Raw genomic sequence first — 18,295 nt, forward strand, 5'->3', positions numbered from 1 at the left:
ATGATATCTCATAGTTGTTTTAATTTGCATCTCTCTTAGGGCTAGGGATTTTGAGCATTTCTTCATGTGTTTGTTAGCCATCTGAATGTCGTCTTCGTTGAAGTGCCTGTTCATATCCTGTGCCCATTTTTCTATTGGATTACTTACCCGTATCTTGTTGTGGTGCTCAAGTATTTCATAAATTCTGGATATAAGTCCCTTATCTGATATGTTAATCTCTTCCAGTCAGTTGGCGAGATGGTCGTCCTCCAGATTTCTTGGCACAGGCTAGTGATCACTCAGGGCTGCCATCTGTCTGTTGAAATATGTCAATTGGTATTCCATCAATTCCTGGGGGCTTGTTTTTCTCCAGTTCCTTCAGAGTAGCTTGAACTTTCTCCTTCATTGCAATTGCCTGTGGAACATACATTGTTTTGTGAAATTCTTCTGTGTCATTTAGTTCTTTATGGTACAGTGATCCTGTATACTCCTTTCATCTCCTTTTGATGGTTTTTGGATCATTCAATATTCTGTCCACATCATCCTTAAGTCTTGATTCAGTTCCATTGGTCTATGTGACTGCCATGATATTTTTATTATTAAAGCTTTGTAGCAGGTTTTGAGACCAGGGAGTGCTCTGCCTCTCACTTTATTATTGTTTTTCAGAAGTGCTTTACTTATTCAAGGTCTCTTTCCACTCCATTTAAACTTTAAAATTGCCTTTTATATCTCTTTGAAAAATGAATTCGCTATCTGTATTGGAATTGCATTAAACATGTAGATTGCTTTTGTTAGGATTGTCATTTTGTTCTATTGAGGCTTAGTGGCAAAAAGCTGCACTGCAACCCCAAAGGCATGTGGTTTAAAGCCACCAACAAGAGGATTGGCAATCTCCTCCCATGCGATTAATTGCCTCTGAAAACCCATGGAGTGGAGGGGGTGTGGGGGGGTGTGGAAAGTGCCCACTATTGGTAGGTTTTGACTCTAGGGTAGACAACAACAACAATCCGTGAACAGTGAACATTTTTCCATTTATTTAGGTCTTTTATTGTTTCTTGCAGAAGTATTTTGCAGTTTTCCTTTTAAAGGTCTTTTGTTTCTCTAGTTATGATTATTCCCAAGTATCTTAATTTGTGGTAGGCTATAGTATATGGTATTTCTAATTTTTCTTCTCTGTGTTTTGTTACTGTAGAGGAATCCCTCTGACTTATGTATACTGATCATTTATCCCATCACTCTGCTCAATTGATCTATTAGCTCTAACAGTTTTTTTATTAAGCCTTTGGGGTTTTCTGTGTACTTTATCTTATTATCTGCATATAGACACAGTTTCACCATCTCTTTGCTGATCTGGATGCCTCTTTCTCCCCCTTCTCTTGCCATATTGAAAAACAAATACTTCCAATGCAATTTTTAATAGGAGTAGTGACAGTGAACATCCTTGTCTGATCCTTGTTTGCAGGGAAAATATTTTTAGTCATTATTCATTGAGAATGATATTGGCAATTAGTTTTGTGTGTATACTTTTCACTATGTTGAGGAAATTCCCTTCTATTAGTATTTTGCTGAGTGTTTCAGTCAGGAAAAGGTGTTGGATTTTGTCAAAGGCCTTTTCTGCATCAATTGCTAAGATCATGTGTTTCTTATTTGCTTTATTAATGTGATGAATTATGCTGCCTGTTTTTCTTATGTTGAAGCATACCTGTTATGAATTCCACTTGGTCATGATGAATTATTGATATAATGTTGAAGTTTATTGACTAGGACATTGTTAAAAATGTTTGCATCTGTACTCATAAGAGATATTGGTTTATGGTTTTCTTTTTTGCAATATCTTTAATCTGGTTTTCATATTAGGGTTATGCTTCCTTCATAGAACCACTCTGGAAGTGTTGCTTCGTTTTAATCTCTTGAAATACTTTAACTAGCATTGGTGATAGATCTTTCCTGAATGTTTGGTACAATTCAGCTGTGAAGCCAGGTCATTTTTTGGGGGGGGCCATTATTCTTCTTATGACCCGTTCCATTTCTTCTTTTGTGCTGAGTCTGTTCAAGTATTCTACATTTGTCCATATAAGTTGGGGTACGTTATGTGTTTAAAGGAATTTATCCATTTTTTTCCAGGTTTTCAAATTTATCAGGGTATAGCTTTTTATAATATTGTGATATTAATGGTTTAATTTCATCTGGTTCTGTTTTGATGTCACCTTTATCATTTCTTAATTGAGTTATCTGTTTGTATCTTCTCTCTTCCCCCCTCCCCCTTTCTTTTTCAAGTTTATCAATGGCTTGCCAATTATATATACCCTTAAAAAAAACCAGAACAGCTCTTGGTCTTATTGTTGGTTTCAATTGTTTTTCTGTGTTCTAGCTCATTGATTTCAGCCCTTTTCCTTATAATTCCCGTTCTTCTAAAGGCTGTAAGATCAGATGGTTGTTCTTTTTCTATTTGATGGAGGTGTTAGGTTAGATTATAGATTTTGCGTCTTTCTTCCTTTTATATGTGTGTGCCTATTGCTATGAACTGCCCTCCCCCCTCCCCCCCGAGGCCTGCCTTAGTTACATTCCAGAGGTTTTGGTATGTTGTATTTTCATTTTCATTTGATTGAAGGAAATTTTTTATTTCATTCTTTTTTTCTTCTATATCCCTATTGTGTTCTACTGTTGTTGACGTTACATGTTGCCAAGTCATCTGCTACTCATAGTGACCCTACATACAAAGCTCTGAAATCTGCTCTATCCTGAGCCAATTTCACTGTCTCTGATACACCTACCCTCATTATTCCAGTTACTGTGTCAATCCATCTCTTCTGGATCTTCCTTTCTTGCACTGTCCCTCCGCTTTTCTAAACATGATGTCCTTTTCCATGGACTGGTCCCTCCTGGCCATAAGCCCAAAGTATGTGAGATGGAGCTTCAAAATTCTTACTTCCAAGGAGCAGCCTAGTTTCACCCTTTCTAGGAAAGATCTGTTTATTCTCTCCAGCACCACAACACAAAGGTATCAGTTCTTCTTCTGTCTTCCTTAGTCATTGTCCAGCTCTGTGGCGCATAACAAGTAATTGTGAAGATCATGGATTGCATCAGGCACACCTTAGTCTTTATACTAGCTTTGTTGTCTCTCAGCACTCTGAAGAAGTCCCTGACAGGGTGTTATTTTGCTTCCACATAGGTGGTTTTGTAAGCTTTATCTTCATATGGTTAATATAAAGTTTTATGGCATTGTAGTCTGAGAAGATACTTTGTATCATTTCAATGTTTTTGAATTTGTTGAGGCTAGCATCCTAATAAATCATCAGTTCTGGAGAATGTACCATGTATACATGAGAAGATAGAGAATTAAATTTCAGTTGGATGCAGTGCTCTGAATACCACAAGATAGAACTGGCTGGTTGTATAGTTTAGATCTTCTGTATCTTTGTTAAATTTCTTTTGAGTTGACATATCCTTTGGTGAGAATGGTGTGTTAAAGTATCCTACCACTATTGGGGTGCTATTTCTTTTTCAATTCTCTTAAACATTGTTCTATATATTTTTCAGATTTATCATTTGGTGTGTATGTTGACCAAGATTATGTCTTCTTGATCTGCTGTGACTTTAGTCATCATATAGTGTTTTTCTTATCTTTTATGGTGGTTTTCATGCTGAAGTCTATTTTGTTAGAGATTAGTATTGCCACTACTGCTTTTTCTTTCTTATGCCATTCACTAGGTGTATTTTTTTCCCAGCCTTTGATTTTTAGTCTATCCTTTTCTTTGTTTCTTAAATGTGTCTCTTATATGTAGCATATTGATGGCCTTTGTTTTTATTGATCTGTTCTTTTGCTAACTTTCTCTTATTTGGCACATTTAGTGCATTTATATTGAGTGTGATTATTGACAGGCCACGTTGCATTGTCGTTTTTCTCTGCTTCTTTTTCTGTTGTTTCTTGTTACTCTATAGTCAACTTTCCTTTGATGTCTCTGTGGGAAGGACTCCCCTTAAAATGTCTTGTAGTTTTAGTCTTGTTTTCACAAATTCCTTAAGTTCCTTCTTTTCTGTCTTAACTTAATTTCTCTTTCATATCTGATGGGCAGTTTTGCTGGGTACAGAATCCTTGGTTGGTTATTTTTTTCTTTCAATTTTCTGTATATATCATCACATTTTCTTCTTGATCACATGTTTTCTACTGAGAAATCAGAAGTTAATCTAATAGTTTTCCCTTTGCAGATGACTCTGTTTTTCCTGTGTTGCCTTTAGTATTCTATCATTATCTTTTAATTTGGAGAATTTGTGATATATTTGGATGTTTTCCTTTTTGGGTCTAGTCTATCTGGTGTTCACTGAGCTCTTTGGACCATTCTTCATAACATCTGGAAAGTTTTCTTCCAGTACCTCTTCCAAATTTCTTAGTGCTATCCCTGTCCTTCTCATGTTCTGGAATTCATGTGTATGCTGTTTCTTTTGATGTCATTTTACCTTTTTGTAATGTCTTCTTCATTTTCTTTATGTCTCATCCCTGAGCTTTCTTCTGGTATGTTTCCATTTATTATCTTGTCTTCCAGCTCACAGAATCTCTGTCCCATCTCTTCTGTTGTACTTCTTTTGTCCCACCAGCATGTTGTACACTTCTGCCATCTTGGTATTAATATTCTGGATTGCATTTTCATTAATTTCTGTTATTTCTAGTACTGTGTTGGCTATATCCTCTTTGCCTTGAGATGTTTTTTTAAAGTCCTTGTACCTCTTTATCAATAGTTTCAATTCTTTCTTCCATCTTTTGCATTTTCTCCCATAGTTGTTCAAATTGCTCCTCATCAGTATTTTTCTTCTTGTTCCCTGTCTGTGGTGTATTCACTTTCTTAATGGCTTTCATTGCTTCTCCTCTCCCCCATTATATTCACCATATTCTATAGCTTTTCAAATAACTCAACATCAAAATATTTCTTCTGGTTCTTTGTGTCTGGAGTATTCATAGATTCTGCAATATGCTCTGCTTTTTTAAGGAAAAGGGTTACTCTATTTTTTCTATGATGTTTGAGGCAGTTTGCTGCTTTCTTGAGATTATGTGAATCTTTTGTTGGTAAATGTTAGGCTGCTATAAGTGTGTTGTCCCAGGGATGGGAGACACTCTGTGGAAGACTTGTGTATCAGTGCTCTGGGGTGAGTGTTGTTCTCTGGAAATCTGCAGCAGGTCCAATTCTGTTCCCTTTTGTCTTAAGAGGTCCCAAACTTTCTCCTTGTGTTGCAGTCAGGAGTACCTGAGTCCTGAGTCCTGGGTCTTAGAGTGCAGGGATGTTTTATTTTCCAGAAACTGCAGCTGGTCCATGTTCCCTTTGGCTTAAGAAATCCCACATCTTCTTTATGTATTGCAGTTAAGAGAATTCAAGGGAAGTCCTTCTTCAAAAAAATAGCCTCTTTTGGCAACATGCCGTAAGTATGTGAGCCAACACTTTACCATCCTTGCCTCCAAAGGGTGTTCTGGCTGCATCATCGCTAAGCTATATCTGTCTGTTCTTTTGGCATTCTGTGGGATATTCAATACTATTCTCCAACATCAGAATTCAAAATAATCAATTTTTCTTCTGTCCTCCTTATTCATTGTCCAGCTCTCAGCAATACAGAAAGTGACTGATAAGTCCATGGTCTGAATTAGGTAAACCTTAATCCTCAAACTGATATCATTGCTCCTCAATAATTTGGAGAGGTCATTGACTGCAGACTTTCACAGTGCAATACTCATCTTCTGGCTGCTGTTACCTGTCAACTCTATTGACTGTGGATCTAAGTAAGATTAAGTTGTTAATAGTTTCAGTTTTTCCTCCATCTATCACGATTTTGCCTATGGCTCTGAATCTCTTCTTCCGAAGCCAACCTGACCCATAGTCACAGTAACTGTCAATCAATCTCAACCAGTGTCTTCTTCTCTTGTGCTGACCCTACACCATGCTAAGTGTGATGCCCTAAAGGTTAAATTATCTTGGATACCAATGAAAGTCAACTAGGAGTTGTTTTTAACTCATAACAACTCTATGAACAGATTTGAACCCTGTACTTGTCATCTCTGAAACAGCTCATTGATGATATCATCATGTTAATCCATCTTTCATTGAGGTTCTTCCTCTCCTTCACTGCCTTTCCATTTTTCCAAGCATGTTGTCCCTTTCCAAAGAAAAGTCTTGCCTAGCTACAAGTCTCAAGTATGTGAGATGAAGCTTTGCCATACTTCAAGGAGCACTCCGGCTGTACCTTTTCCAAGACATATCTGTTTGTTATTTCAGCAATCCATAGACCGCTCAGTACTCTTCTCCAGCACCAAAACTCGAACAGCCTCAATTTGTTTTTATTAATAATAAAATTTTGTATTTTAATTGTGATTAAATAGAAAAATTGGATTTTCATTCATTCATTGTTTCACATTTTCCTCCCTCCCCCTCTCTTCCCTTCCCCAGTTCACTTTATTTTTTTAATATCCATTTATTATTGCACAATTTCCTCCCTCTTTTCTCCCCTCCCATTTTCCTCTTCCTGTCTCCCTCTCCCAGTCTTTTTGTAATATATTTCTTATTCTGGACTGCTATCTTACATATAATGCCTAATGATTTATTCCTTTTAAACAGTTCTTTTCTATATCTGTTCCAATACAGAAGTGTCCATCAACAAATGAATAGATAGAAAAAGTACGGTGTATTTACACAAAGGAATACTATAAAACACTGAAAAACAATGAACTTGTAAAATATACACAACATACGTGACCCTGGATGATATTATGCTGAGAGAAGGATCTCAGTCACAATCCTTCTGTCATCCTTATTCATTGTCCAGATCTCAGACGCATATCAAGTGATTGAAAAGACCATGGCTTGAAACAAGCACATCTTGGTGTTAAAACTGATATCATTGCTTTTCAGCATTTTTACGGGTCCCCTGTCAGCAGACTTGTCCAATACAATATGTCTTTGGACTTTTCTACTGCTGGGAGCAAGGGTGCTGATCCAAGGAAGATGAAATGCTTGACAACTTTAATCCTAGAAAGAACTAACATGATGTTGACTGTGAGTCCTGTGGTGAGGACCTTTGTTTCCTTGACGTTTAGATGTAATCCATAGCATGATCCAACCCTTGATCTTCTGCAGCATTTCATATTCTTTTCACTTTCAGCAAGTAAAGTTGTGCCATCTGCATAACACAGGTTATTGATGCATCTTCCTCTAATCCTGATGCCACATTCTTCTTCAAAGAGTCTGGCTTCACAAATTATTTGCTCAGCACACAATTGAATAGGTATGGAGAAAGGATACATCCCTGACACACATCCTTTTAAAGATGCCACATGATTTTAAACCATGTAGTTTTCCATTAATTCGACAAGAGCTTCTTGGTCTAGGTATAGTTTTTGTACTACCACAATTAAGCATTTTGAGATTTCTGTTCTCATTGTTAGCAATAATTTGTTATGATCCACCCAGTCAAATGCCTTTGCATAGTTAGTAAATACAAATACACATTCTTCTCCTATTTCTTACTTTAAGCCAGAGCTCGTCTGGCTTTAGCAATGATATCTCTGATACCTAGGCCTCTGCTAAAGCCAGCTTGAACATCTGGTAGTTTCCTGCCCATGTACTGCTCTGTTATTGTTGTTGATTGCCTTTGAGTTGAGCACAACTCATAGTGACCCTATGAACAAAAGGCCTGAAGCCTTTCTGTAACTATCAACATTTATCAAAGTCCATAGAGTTTCCAGCGGCATATTATTTAAAAAGTGGTTGCCACTCCTGCTAATTTTAAACGATTTTCAGCAATATTTGCTTGCCCAAGATATTTATGATATTGTTAAATAATTTCCACATCCTGTTGAATCACTTTTCTTGTGAATGAAGACAAATATGGATCTCTTCCTGTCAGTTGACCAGATAACTGTCTTCCAAATTTACTGGAATATAATGGTGAGCTCATCCAGTGCTGCATCTGTTAGCTGAACTATGTCATTTGTAGAAGGCAGCCATGTTAATATCCTTTCTGCTTTATTTATTTTCAACCTTTCCCTTAGTTTTTATAAAGTGTAATAGACACAGAGTTTAGTTCCACTATTATTTATTTATTTTTTAATGAAAAAAAAATTTATGGGATATTCTCATGCTTTCATAGTTCAGGGGAGAGTGGTTTATTTCTCTAGCTAACATCTGTAGAGTTGAGCTGTAAATCTGTGTATCTGGGGTGTTCAGTTACCTCCACTTACATGGCAGACTTGCAAGTATTTTTGGCCTTTGGTCAAATAAATTAGAAGAATGTCATATTTATGATCCTTTTGGAGGCATATACCCCATTATTTGTGAGCAAAAAGCAGATGATCAAGTCCCAATTAAACCTAAAGGAAAAAATAATCTTTTTTGGTTCCTTTAATCTCATTAGTGATTATTCCTTAAAGGAAAGTGTCTGTCTTACTTTGCTCATTGAAAAGGATAGAATTTCTGGGCAGCTTACAAGCACTAAGCATTTCAGACTTTTGAGAAGAAAAAAAAATCTAGAGCTAATCCTGGAAATAGTTTAGATTGAAAAAAGAAAGAACAACTATTTTCTTTCAAGAGACTTGGTTACAGCCTACTTCTGGGATTCCTCTTCTCTGACAATTAGTTATGTGTTGATGCGGTGCATGTCCTTTGTTAACTGATTCATTCCTCTTCTGAGATTAGGTCCTTGATTATAAAAAATCACCACCTTTTGCTCAAGTAAAAAACCCAGAACAATTTTATGCATTATAATTTACTAGGTATGAAAGGCATAGTAAAACAGGAGATTGTGAATAAGCAATATACCCAATAAACAGTTGAGTTGGTTCAGATTCACAGTCACTTTTCATTGGCTTTATCCATCTTTTTCTCACTGAATAGCAGCTGGTGGATTCGAGGCTCTGGGAATTCGAGTCATTTTGATTACCGGTGCAACTCACTATGGACTGTATCAGTAGAACTCTGAGTATCAGTGCAGAGAAGCTTAATACAGATGATCTAGCATTTTCAAACAAAGAAAAAATTTTCAAATCCATAGGAGTTCAGATTTGGAAGTATTTTGTCAGCTATTTGTCATTTAATAGCTTTTCACTCTCCTTCCAATTCTCTGTCTTTGTCTTGATACGTAATATGCACCCAGGAGATCATAGTCAGTAAATCAATATCCTGTACCTTTGCATCAACCACAATGATTTAGTAATTTAACTATTGCTTGTGCTGTTAACTCACTAAGTATGTTTGGTAAATAGTGCTACATTATAAATTTTGATGGGTTCTCAAAATAATTGTGTCTGTTTCTTTTTCTCTCTTAGTTTTTAATATTTTAAAAATGCTATACTCTTAACAACTGCTTAATGGAAACAAAATAAAAATCAAACTCAGTGTCTGTATTTTAAATTCTGGTAGAATCTATACTTTATAGATTATGTAGCTAAACTGAGCAAATTTTTGTTCAGCTGAGTAGTAGAGAAAATGAAACAGTAGTTTTCTACTGATACATTAATATGTTGTTGTTGTTGTTATGTCACTCGTAGAGACCCTATGCACAACAGCTCTATCCTGAGCCAGTCTCACTGACTCTTGACACACCTACCCCCATTGCCTCTGTTACTGTGTCAATTTCTCTCACCCAGGGTTTCCTCTCCTGTTCTGTCCCTCCATCCTTCCAAGGATGATGTCCTTCTTCAAGGACTGGTACCTCCTGCCCATGTGCCCAATATATGCAAGATGGAGCTTCAAAATCCTACCCTCTTAGAAGAAACTTGGTTTCATCCTGTCTAAGACAGACCTGATATACTTTTGGTGATCCATGCTATGTTCAATTCCCTTCTCCAGCACCACAACTTAAAAACATCTATTCTCTTTAGTTACTGTCCAGCTCTCTGATGCAGCGCAAGTAACTGGACTGGATTCAGGTGCACATTAGTCTCTAGATTGACATCATTGCTCTTTGTGCAACTAGCCGGATCCCTGGTAAACCAGAAGGTAATCATTAAGCTGCTAACTTAAAGGTAGAGGTTTGGATCTATGAAATAAAGATGAACCAATCTGCTTCCACAGCTTACTGTCTTGGAGTCAATTTCAAACCATGGTGAGCCTCCATTGGGTTTCTGAGACTGTGAATCTTTCTGAGAGGAGACTGCCCATCTTTCTTTTACCGAGTGACTGGTGGATTTAAACTGTTGTCCTTTCAGTTAGCAGCCCAATACATTATGTGCTATGCTACTAGGGATTCTTTTCAAAAGATTACAGCTTTGGTAACTAACTCTACTTTCCTCTGTGGGATGTCTCTGAGTTGAAATCAATTTGATAGCAAAGGGAGTTTTATATTCCCTTTGGTTTCTCATAGTCAGAGATAGACGCGTATTTTACTTTACTGATTTACTTGTGTGTCTGTAAACCAAACCCACAGACCTTTCATTTAACAGTTCATTGCTTACTCATTAGTTACCTGGGTGCTTTAATTTGTGGCTAGAGATATGTACAATCGTATCACAACAAATAATGGATAACTTGAGAAGAATAGGAATCCTAGAGCACTTAATTGTGCTCATTTGAAACCTATACATGTCAAGAGGCAGTTGTTAAAAAAGAGCAAGGAAACACTACACGGTGTAAATTCGAGAAAGACTTGTGTTAAGGATGTATACTTCACCTTGTCTGTTCAATCTGCATGCTTAAGAAATCCTTGGAGAAGAAGCTGGACTACATGAAAATAATGTGGTGTCAGGACTGGAAGACTCACAAAAATTGTGTGATTTGGATGACACAATTTTGCTTTCAAAAAGTGATGAAAACTTGAAACATTTGTTGTAGAAGATAAAAGACTATAACCTCCAATATGCGAAACATTTCAACATAAACAAAAATCCTCACCACTGGACCAATAGGCAAGATCATTAAAGGTGGAGAGAAGATTGAAGTAATCAACAATTGAATTTTATTTGAATTCTAAGTCAACATCATGGTAGCAGTGGTCAAGAGATCAAAAGTTGTGTTATGTTAGGGAAATGGACTGTCAAAGAGCTCTTTGAAGTGCTAAAGATCAATTATGCCAGTTTAAAGACTAAGCTGCAACTTATCGAAGCCATGACCTTTTCAATTGGTTCCTACGCATATGAAATTTAGACAATGAATAAGGAAATTCAAAGGAAAATTGTGAGGTTGGCTTAGAGTTTTTGAATATATCATGGACTGCAAAAGAACAAACAAATCTGTCCTGGAAGAAGTGACCTGAGTGCTCTTTAGAGGCAAAGATGGTGAAATTTCATCTCATATACTTTGGCTATGTTATAAGGAGTTCCCGTCCTTGAAGACGTCATACTGGGAAAGGTGATGGTTAAAGAAGGAGAGAAAGACCCTCAATCAGATGAATTGATTACAATAATAGACTTGAGCATGACATATATTGTAAGGATAGTACAAGATAAGGTAAGATTCAGATATTTTGTTCATAGGTTTCTGTGAATCAGAGTTAACTCAATGACACCTAAGAACAAAATGCATTCTGTATGTGAACGACTCTTCTAAGTAGGTTGTTTTGGCGAAGAGTCTACCATGACGGTTTACAAATAAGATGAATTTTTTTTTGTCCAGATAAAAATAAGATTTGTTAATTTTTCCCTGAATACACACACACATACATTCTTTTGTATGAGTTAGCATGTTTTATGACAACAAATCAACCCTTTTTCCATGATGCGTGTCATATAAATTCACAAGGCTTCCCAGCAGTATGCCATAATGAAGAATACACAGACTCCACAGAAAGTACAGGGCTGAGTATTTGCATTTACCTTCTTGATCTGAGGACAGTGTTTTATATTTCTTTCTCTCCACAGGCCACCCTGCGCTCACTCATGAGTTACCAACCATTTCAGCCACGGGATCCATGTACTTCCAAAGTGTTTATGGGGCCCCTGCACCTGAGAATTTGATAAGGAATTCCTGCTGTGATAAAAAGTGCTCTTAGGTCAAATGTGTAGTGGTAAAATTAATTGTTTTGAGACTTTGTGTCTCAAGCCAACTATAAAAGCAGAGTAATTTATGGCCTAGGATACCACCTGTGTAATGCAGCTGTCTCAACTATTTTACACACACACACACAGGGTTGAGGAGGAGAAGGAGAGGGATAGAGAGAAACACAATGAGAGAGGAGAGAGGAATGGAGAGAGAGAGAGAGAGAGAGAGAGAGAAATTACATTCATGGGAGGTTTTATTTGGGTTAAAGCCATGCTCTTTGGAGGTTTTGATTTTCACCTAATTGAAAACATCTACAGTCCTCTTGCCAAAGAAATCCTAACTAAGTCCAACCTGAACATGGGGCCCCTCTTGTCTCTAAACCATGAATCATTGATGATCTTGCTTCAAATAGAGGCCTGATATAAGGTTCTGCTTATCAAATAAAAATAGTAGCAAACAGCAGGTTGTCTGAAGTGACAGCTTCTTGACTTTCCTCCAAAGAATTGTCACTGGCCTTTTAGTCCCCAAATGTTTCATGGAAGTAGCTGAAGTGAGGCTAATTTTAAAGATCTCAGTGAAAAGTCTTTCCTACTTGTACTCTGGGTACATGGCTTCTATGGCCAAGTTGAATTTTCTTGTCCTGTGTACTCTGTCACCACTTCTCATATATTAAACAATTAATAAAGTTGTGCTCAGTTGATTCACTTAGGAGGCTCAGTTTCTTTCACAGGCCACAAGTAGAAAGAAAAAAGATTAACATGAACATTCTATGGTCAAAAGTAGGACAGTGTCAGATGTGCTTGCTGATAAAGGCCCATCTTGAATTTATATTTTATTTTAATTTCCCTGTGACCAAAGAAGCATAAAATAAGATGCAGGGACTACACAGAGTCACTGTACCAAAGAGAATTGGCTGACACAGAAGAATTTCATTAAACAACACACAAACAAGAAGCAATGGTGATGAAGGAAAGAAGAAGAGTGTGATAAAGGAAAAAAGCTGCTCTGAAAGAAGTGGCAAGAAGGAAAGCCATAGGAATTGATGGATACCAATTCACACATTTAAGAAAACAGATGCTTCCTTGGATGTGCTTACCAGCATGTGCTAAGAAATCTGGAGGGCAACTATCTGGCCAAATGACTGGAAGAGATCCATATTTATTTCCATTCCAAAATAAAGGAGATCTGAGTGTAAAAATTATGAAACAGTATAACCAATATCACATACAAGCAAAATCTTGTTGAAGCTTATAAAAAACAACAAAATGACTGTAACATGAGTAAAGAACTACCAGAAAGGCAAGCTTGGTTTAGAAGAAGCCATGGCACTAGGAACATCACTGTCAATGTCAGATGGATTTAGCTGAAAGCAGAGTACCACAGGAATGTCTGTTTGTGTTTTATTGACTACACAAAGACATTTGACTGTGTGGATCACAACAAATTGTGGCTAACATTGGGAAAAACGGGAATCCCAGAAGTCTTGATTGTGATCATATGAAACCTACACTTGGACCAAGAAGCAGGTGTTTGAACAGAGCAAGGAAACACTGCATGGTTCAAAATCAGGAAAGGGGTGCTTCAAGGAGGCATTCTATCTCCACACCTTTTCAATCTGTTTGCAGAACAGATTATTAGGGAGGCTGATCACTGATCTTTATAATGAGAAATGTGGCATCAGAATTGGAGGAAGACTCATCAACAACTTGCATTAGACAGATGACACAACCATATTTGCTGAAATGGAGTAGGATCTGAAGCATCTGCTGCAGAAAGTCAATATGGCTTGAAGCTTGGGGGCCCGGGCTCCACCAAGAAGAATAGCGCTGGGACTGCATTTCTCAGTCACTGAGCGGAGCCAGGATCACAACTTCGGTTTCCAAGCCTAGTGCCAGGCTCCCGGGGCTCCTCCAACAAGAATCTGGTAGAGTTCTGAGCAGGAAAAATGTTACTGAAAGGTACCATCGTCACCCCGGACAAAGGGAAGGGCCTGGTGTACATTGAGCAGACCGCCGGCTCCCTCATCCACTTCTGCTGGAAGGACTAGACATCGGGCAGCGTGGAGGACGACTTGATTATCTTCCCCGATGACTTAATTTAAGAGGGTGCCTCAGGGCCTAGTGGGTGGGTCTATATGCTCAAGTTCAAGGCAGGATCAGGATCCAAGCGCCTTTTCTTCTGGATGCAGGAGCCAAAGACGGACCAGGAGCAGGAGCACTGCTGGAAGGTTAACGAGTACCTGAACAACCTCCCCGATGCCAAATGCCCGGGGCGCTAGGGGCCAGCGGGAGCCAAGAACTCTCCACCTCAGCGGTGAGGGCAGCCTGTAGAGCCTGCTGGGGAACGTGAGCCACAGCCTGCTGATGCAGGTGATTGGACCTGCCGGCCTGGGTGGCCTTGGTGGACTTGGGGCCCTGACTGGGCTTGGTCTGGTCAGCTTACTGGGGAGTGGAAGTCCACTGACCAGTAGCTCTTCATCCAGTTCTCGGAGCCACTTGGCCCCTGTCACCCCCTCCTTTAATGCCTCTTCTGCCCGCACCACCCCAGCTCCTTCTACTCCAACAGCTGCCTCGGGGACCAGCCCAAGACCTGCACCCAGTTCAGGTAATGGGCCCAGCACGGCAGCAAGCCCAACCCAGCCCATCCAGCTGGGTGATCTACAGACCATTTTAGCCACTATAGACGTGCTGTCCGGGGCAGGCTGTGGCCAGCAAGTCAACCCGGCCAGCGTGCTTATGCCAGACATCGCACCCATCCTCGCCAATGCCGACGTTCAGGAGCACCTGCTGCCCTACCTGCCCATGGGGGAGTCGCTGCCACAGACCGCAGAGGAGATCCAGAACAGGCTGACCTCTCCCCAGTTCCAGCAGCCCCTGGGCATGTTCAGCACGGGCCTTGGCCTTGGGGCAGCTGGGCCCCCTCATGTGCCAGTTTTGCCTGCCTATAGAAGCGTGGAGGCTGCCAACAAGGATGATGTGGAAGCGTTTGCCAAAGTCATGCAGAACAGGGCCAAGCCAGAGCCCAAAGAAGGTGAGGCCAAGGACAAGAAGGATGAAGAAGAGGACATGAGCCTGGATTAGTTTTTTGTGGTCCTAGTGATATTGGTGATGCTGTGCACACATCATCCTGTCCAAACTTCCTCATAAAATAAAGATCTTTTTGTTTTACCGGCAAAAAGAATAAAAAAAGTATAGCTTGAAATTCAACATCAGCAAAAGAAAGATTTTCAGCTCCGGGCCAATTGGTAGCAAGATAATAGATGGAGAAGAGATTGAGATTGTCAACAATTTCAGCTTGTTCGTCTCTACAACCAACACTCTTGACATCAGCAGCCCAGAAATCAAAAGACAAATTGAATTTGGGAAGTGTGATGTCAGAAACCTCTCCAGAGTGCTGAAGAACAATGATGTCAATCTAGAGACTAAGATGCACCTGATTCAGGCCGTGGTCTTCAGAGAGCTAGACAATGACCAAGGATGACAGAAGAAGAATCCATGCCTTTAAGACACGATAGTGGAGAAGAGTACTGAACATATGGATTGCCAAGAGAACACAGGTATGACCTGGAGAGGACAAAACCAAGTTGGGAGGCAAGAACTTTGAAACTCTGTCTCATATACTTGGGCGTATTCCCAGGAGGCAGTAGTACTTGGAGAAGGACATCATACTTGGAAGGGTGGAGGAACAACACAGGAGAAGGAGGCCCTGGATGAGACGGATCAACACAGTGACTAGGGTAATAGGGCCAGGTTTATTTGAGACAGTAAGATTGACTCACGATAGGACAGGGTTCATAGGTGTTGTGCATATGGTCACTATTAGTCACAGGCACATGTTGTTGTTGTTAGGTGCCATCGAGTTGTAGACAACTCACAACAACCCTATGAACAAAAGACCTGAACACTGTTCATAGAGTTTCTGGAGGCAAGCCATTCCAGAAGTGGATGCCACTCCTGCTTCTAGGCTTGTTTTAATTGGGAAGCTCCAGAAAACACTGTCCATCATGGGTAACCATTATCACATTGGCACATCAGTGTCACAGTGTTCAGCATCACAGTAACCATGAGTTACCTCTGTACAGCAATGCACAGACCAGTGCTATACCACCTAGAAGAAGAACGTTTGACAGAAATACAATTTGAACTTGGCCTGAGGGCTGCAGATTAAAATCACCCACCTTGGGCTTGGTAGCAAAACTTTCTGTCCACTGGGTCAATGTAGCTCTCTCTATATTGTCGTCATTACTGTTGTTAGGTGCTGTCGAATCAGAGACAACTCATAGCGAACCTATGAACAAAAGGCATGAGTACTGTTCACAGGCACATAGCATAGCCAAATAACATGCTCTCTATTTTCATGCTGGAAAATGTTGAGGTTTAGAGAAAGAGAAGAAGACCCACAACAATACAGATTGACACAGTGACTGTAATAAAGGACTCCAGCATGTAAGAGATCACGAAGATGGCACAGAATAGGGCCAGCTTCTGATATGTTGTTGATAGGTCTGCTATAAATTGTAGCTGACTCAATGGCACCTAACAACAGTAATGCACTCTACTAAGAGGGCTATGTCTCTACTATAAATGAAAGTCAACAGCATTTGGTAGTTTTATGTATAAACCAAAATGGAGTCAACAATCTCAGTCTCTTCTCTATTATCTTACTGCCAACTGGCCCAGTGGTGAGAATAGACTTCCTAGACTTGCTTAGAAGCAAGAGTGGCATCCACATTTGAAAAGGCTTGCCTCCAGAAACTCCACGAACAGTGCTCAGGCTTTTCATTTATAGGGTCTTTATGAGTTGCCTACAACTAACAACAATGACAACAACATAGAGAGAGCTACGTAGGCCTAGAGGACAGAAAGTTATGCTACCAAGCCCAAGGTGGGTGATTTTAATCTGTGGCCCTCAGGCCGGGATCAAATTGTTTTCCTTTCAAACATTCTTCTAGGTGGTATAGCACTCTTCTGTGCATTGCTGTACAGAGGTAACTTGTGGTTGCTGTGGTGCTAAACACTGTGACACGTGGTTGCTGTGGTGCTAAACACTGTGACACTGATGTGGCAGATGTGATAATAGTTACCTATGGTGGACAGTGTTTGCTGGAGCTTCCCGATTAAAACAAACCTGGAAGCAGGATGGTATCCACTTCTGAAATGGCTTGCTTCCAGAGACTCTATGAACAGTGCTCAGGGCTTTTATTCATAGGATTGCTATGAGTTGCATATTACTCGATGGCACACAGCAACAACAACAACAACAACAACAACAACAACAACAACAACAACATATTTTCTTATCTGTATCTTCAGTTTCAACCTCTATGAAATCAGAATCTGACGCATCTATTTATCATCTCACCATTGTTGTATGAAAGTAAAAATTTATTTATCAGATTGAAATGCGTCAAAGTCCTCATTGATCTCCTGCATTTAATGTTTTTCATTATCTGCTGCATCCTTTTCCAGAACTCTTTAAGAGAATGAGGTACTGTGGTGTTGTTTGAGTTGACTCCAATTCCAGTAACCAAATGGGTACTGAGTAGAACGACTCCATAAGGTTGGCAAGGCTCTGTCCTCTGAGAAATAGATTGTCAGGTCTTATTTTCAAAGAGTGTCTGGGTGTGTCCAAACTTTCTGGCTAGTACTTTAGTGCTTTTTGCCACCTACAGACTCCTAAGTAATGTTTGTTGTTGTTGTTGTAGATTGCTGTCAGGGAGAATACGACTCATAGCAACCCTATGTACAAAAGACCTGAAGCTTTTTTCTAACTATCATCATTTCTCCAAGTTCGTAGAGTTTCCAGAGGCATGTGGTTTAGGAAGTGGATGCCACTCCTGCTTCCAAATATGTCCTAAACTGGGAGCTCCACCAAACACTGTCCACCAGGGGTAACCATTATGCTATTCGACACCACAATGGCACAAGGTTCAGCATCACGGTACCTTTTTACAACAAGTAAATGCATTTTTTTAATTTAAATTTTATTTTAATAATTTTAATGAACATTTACAGAGATTTTGGATTTCCATTCATTCATTGTTGCACTTTTCTCCCCGCCCAGCCCTCCCACCAACCTCTCCACCCCAGTTTGTTCCTCTCTTTGAAAAAGTAAAAGAAAAATTCTTTCTTTGGTATACAATCCCCCCACACCCCTCCCACCACTCCAGGTACACTCCACTATGCACCCTTAACTCTGGACTCTTGTGATAACTATAATACCCTATCATATATCGCTCTTATTCTCTCCCTCATCTGTTTCAATGCAGTATATATAATTTATGCAGTTTTTCTCAGTTGTACCCAACCCTGATATCAGTCCCATTCTACAACAGTGGTACCATGCAGTATTTGTCCTCTTGT

At 39.4% G+C, this 18,295-nt stretch overlaps 1 pseudogene; it reads left to right on the forward strand.

The window, feature by feature from the left end:
• Positions 1 to 5,386: 5,386 nt before the first annotated feature.
• Positions 5,387 to 15,013, forward strand: LOC102849993 (annotated as a pseudogene).
• The last annotated feature ends 3,282 nt before the right edge of the window (positions 15,014 to 18,295 follow it).

This window comes from Elephantulus edwardii, unplaced genomic scaffold (genome assembly GCF_000299155.1).
Source record: "Elephantulus edwardii isolate Elephantulus edwardi_28Jun2011 unplaced genomic scaffold, EleEdw1.0 scaffold00042, whole genome shotgun sequence".
Taxonomy (NCBI): domain Eukaryota; kingdom Metazoa; phylum Chordata; class Mammalia; order Macroscelidea; family Macroscelididae; genus Elephantulus; species Elephantulus edwardii.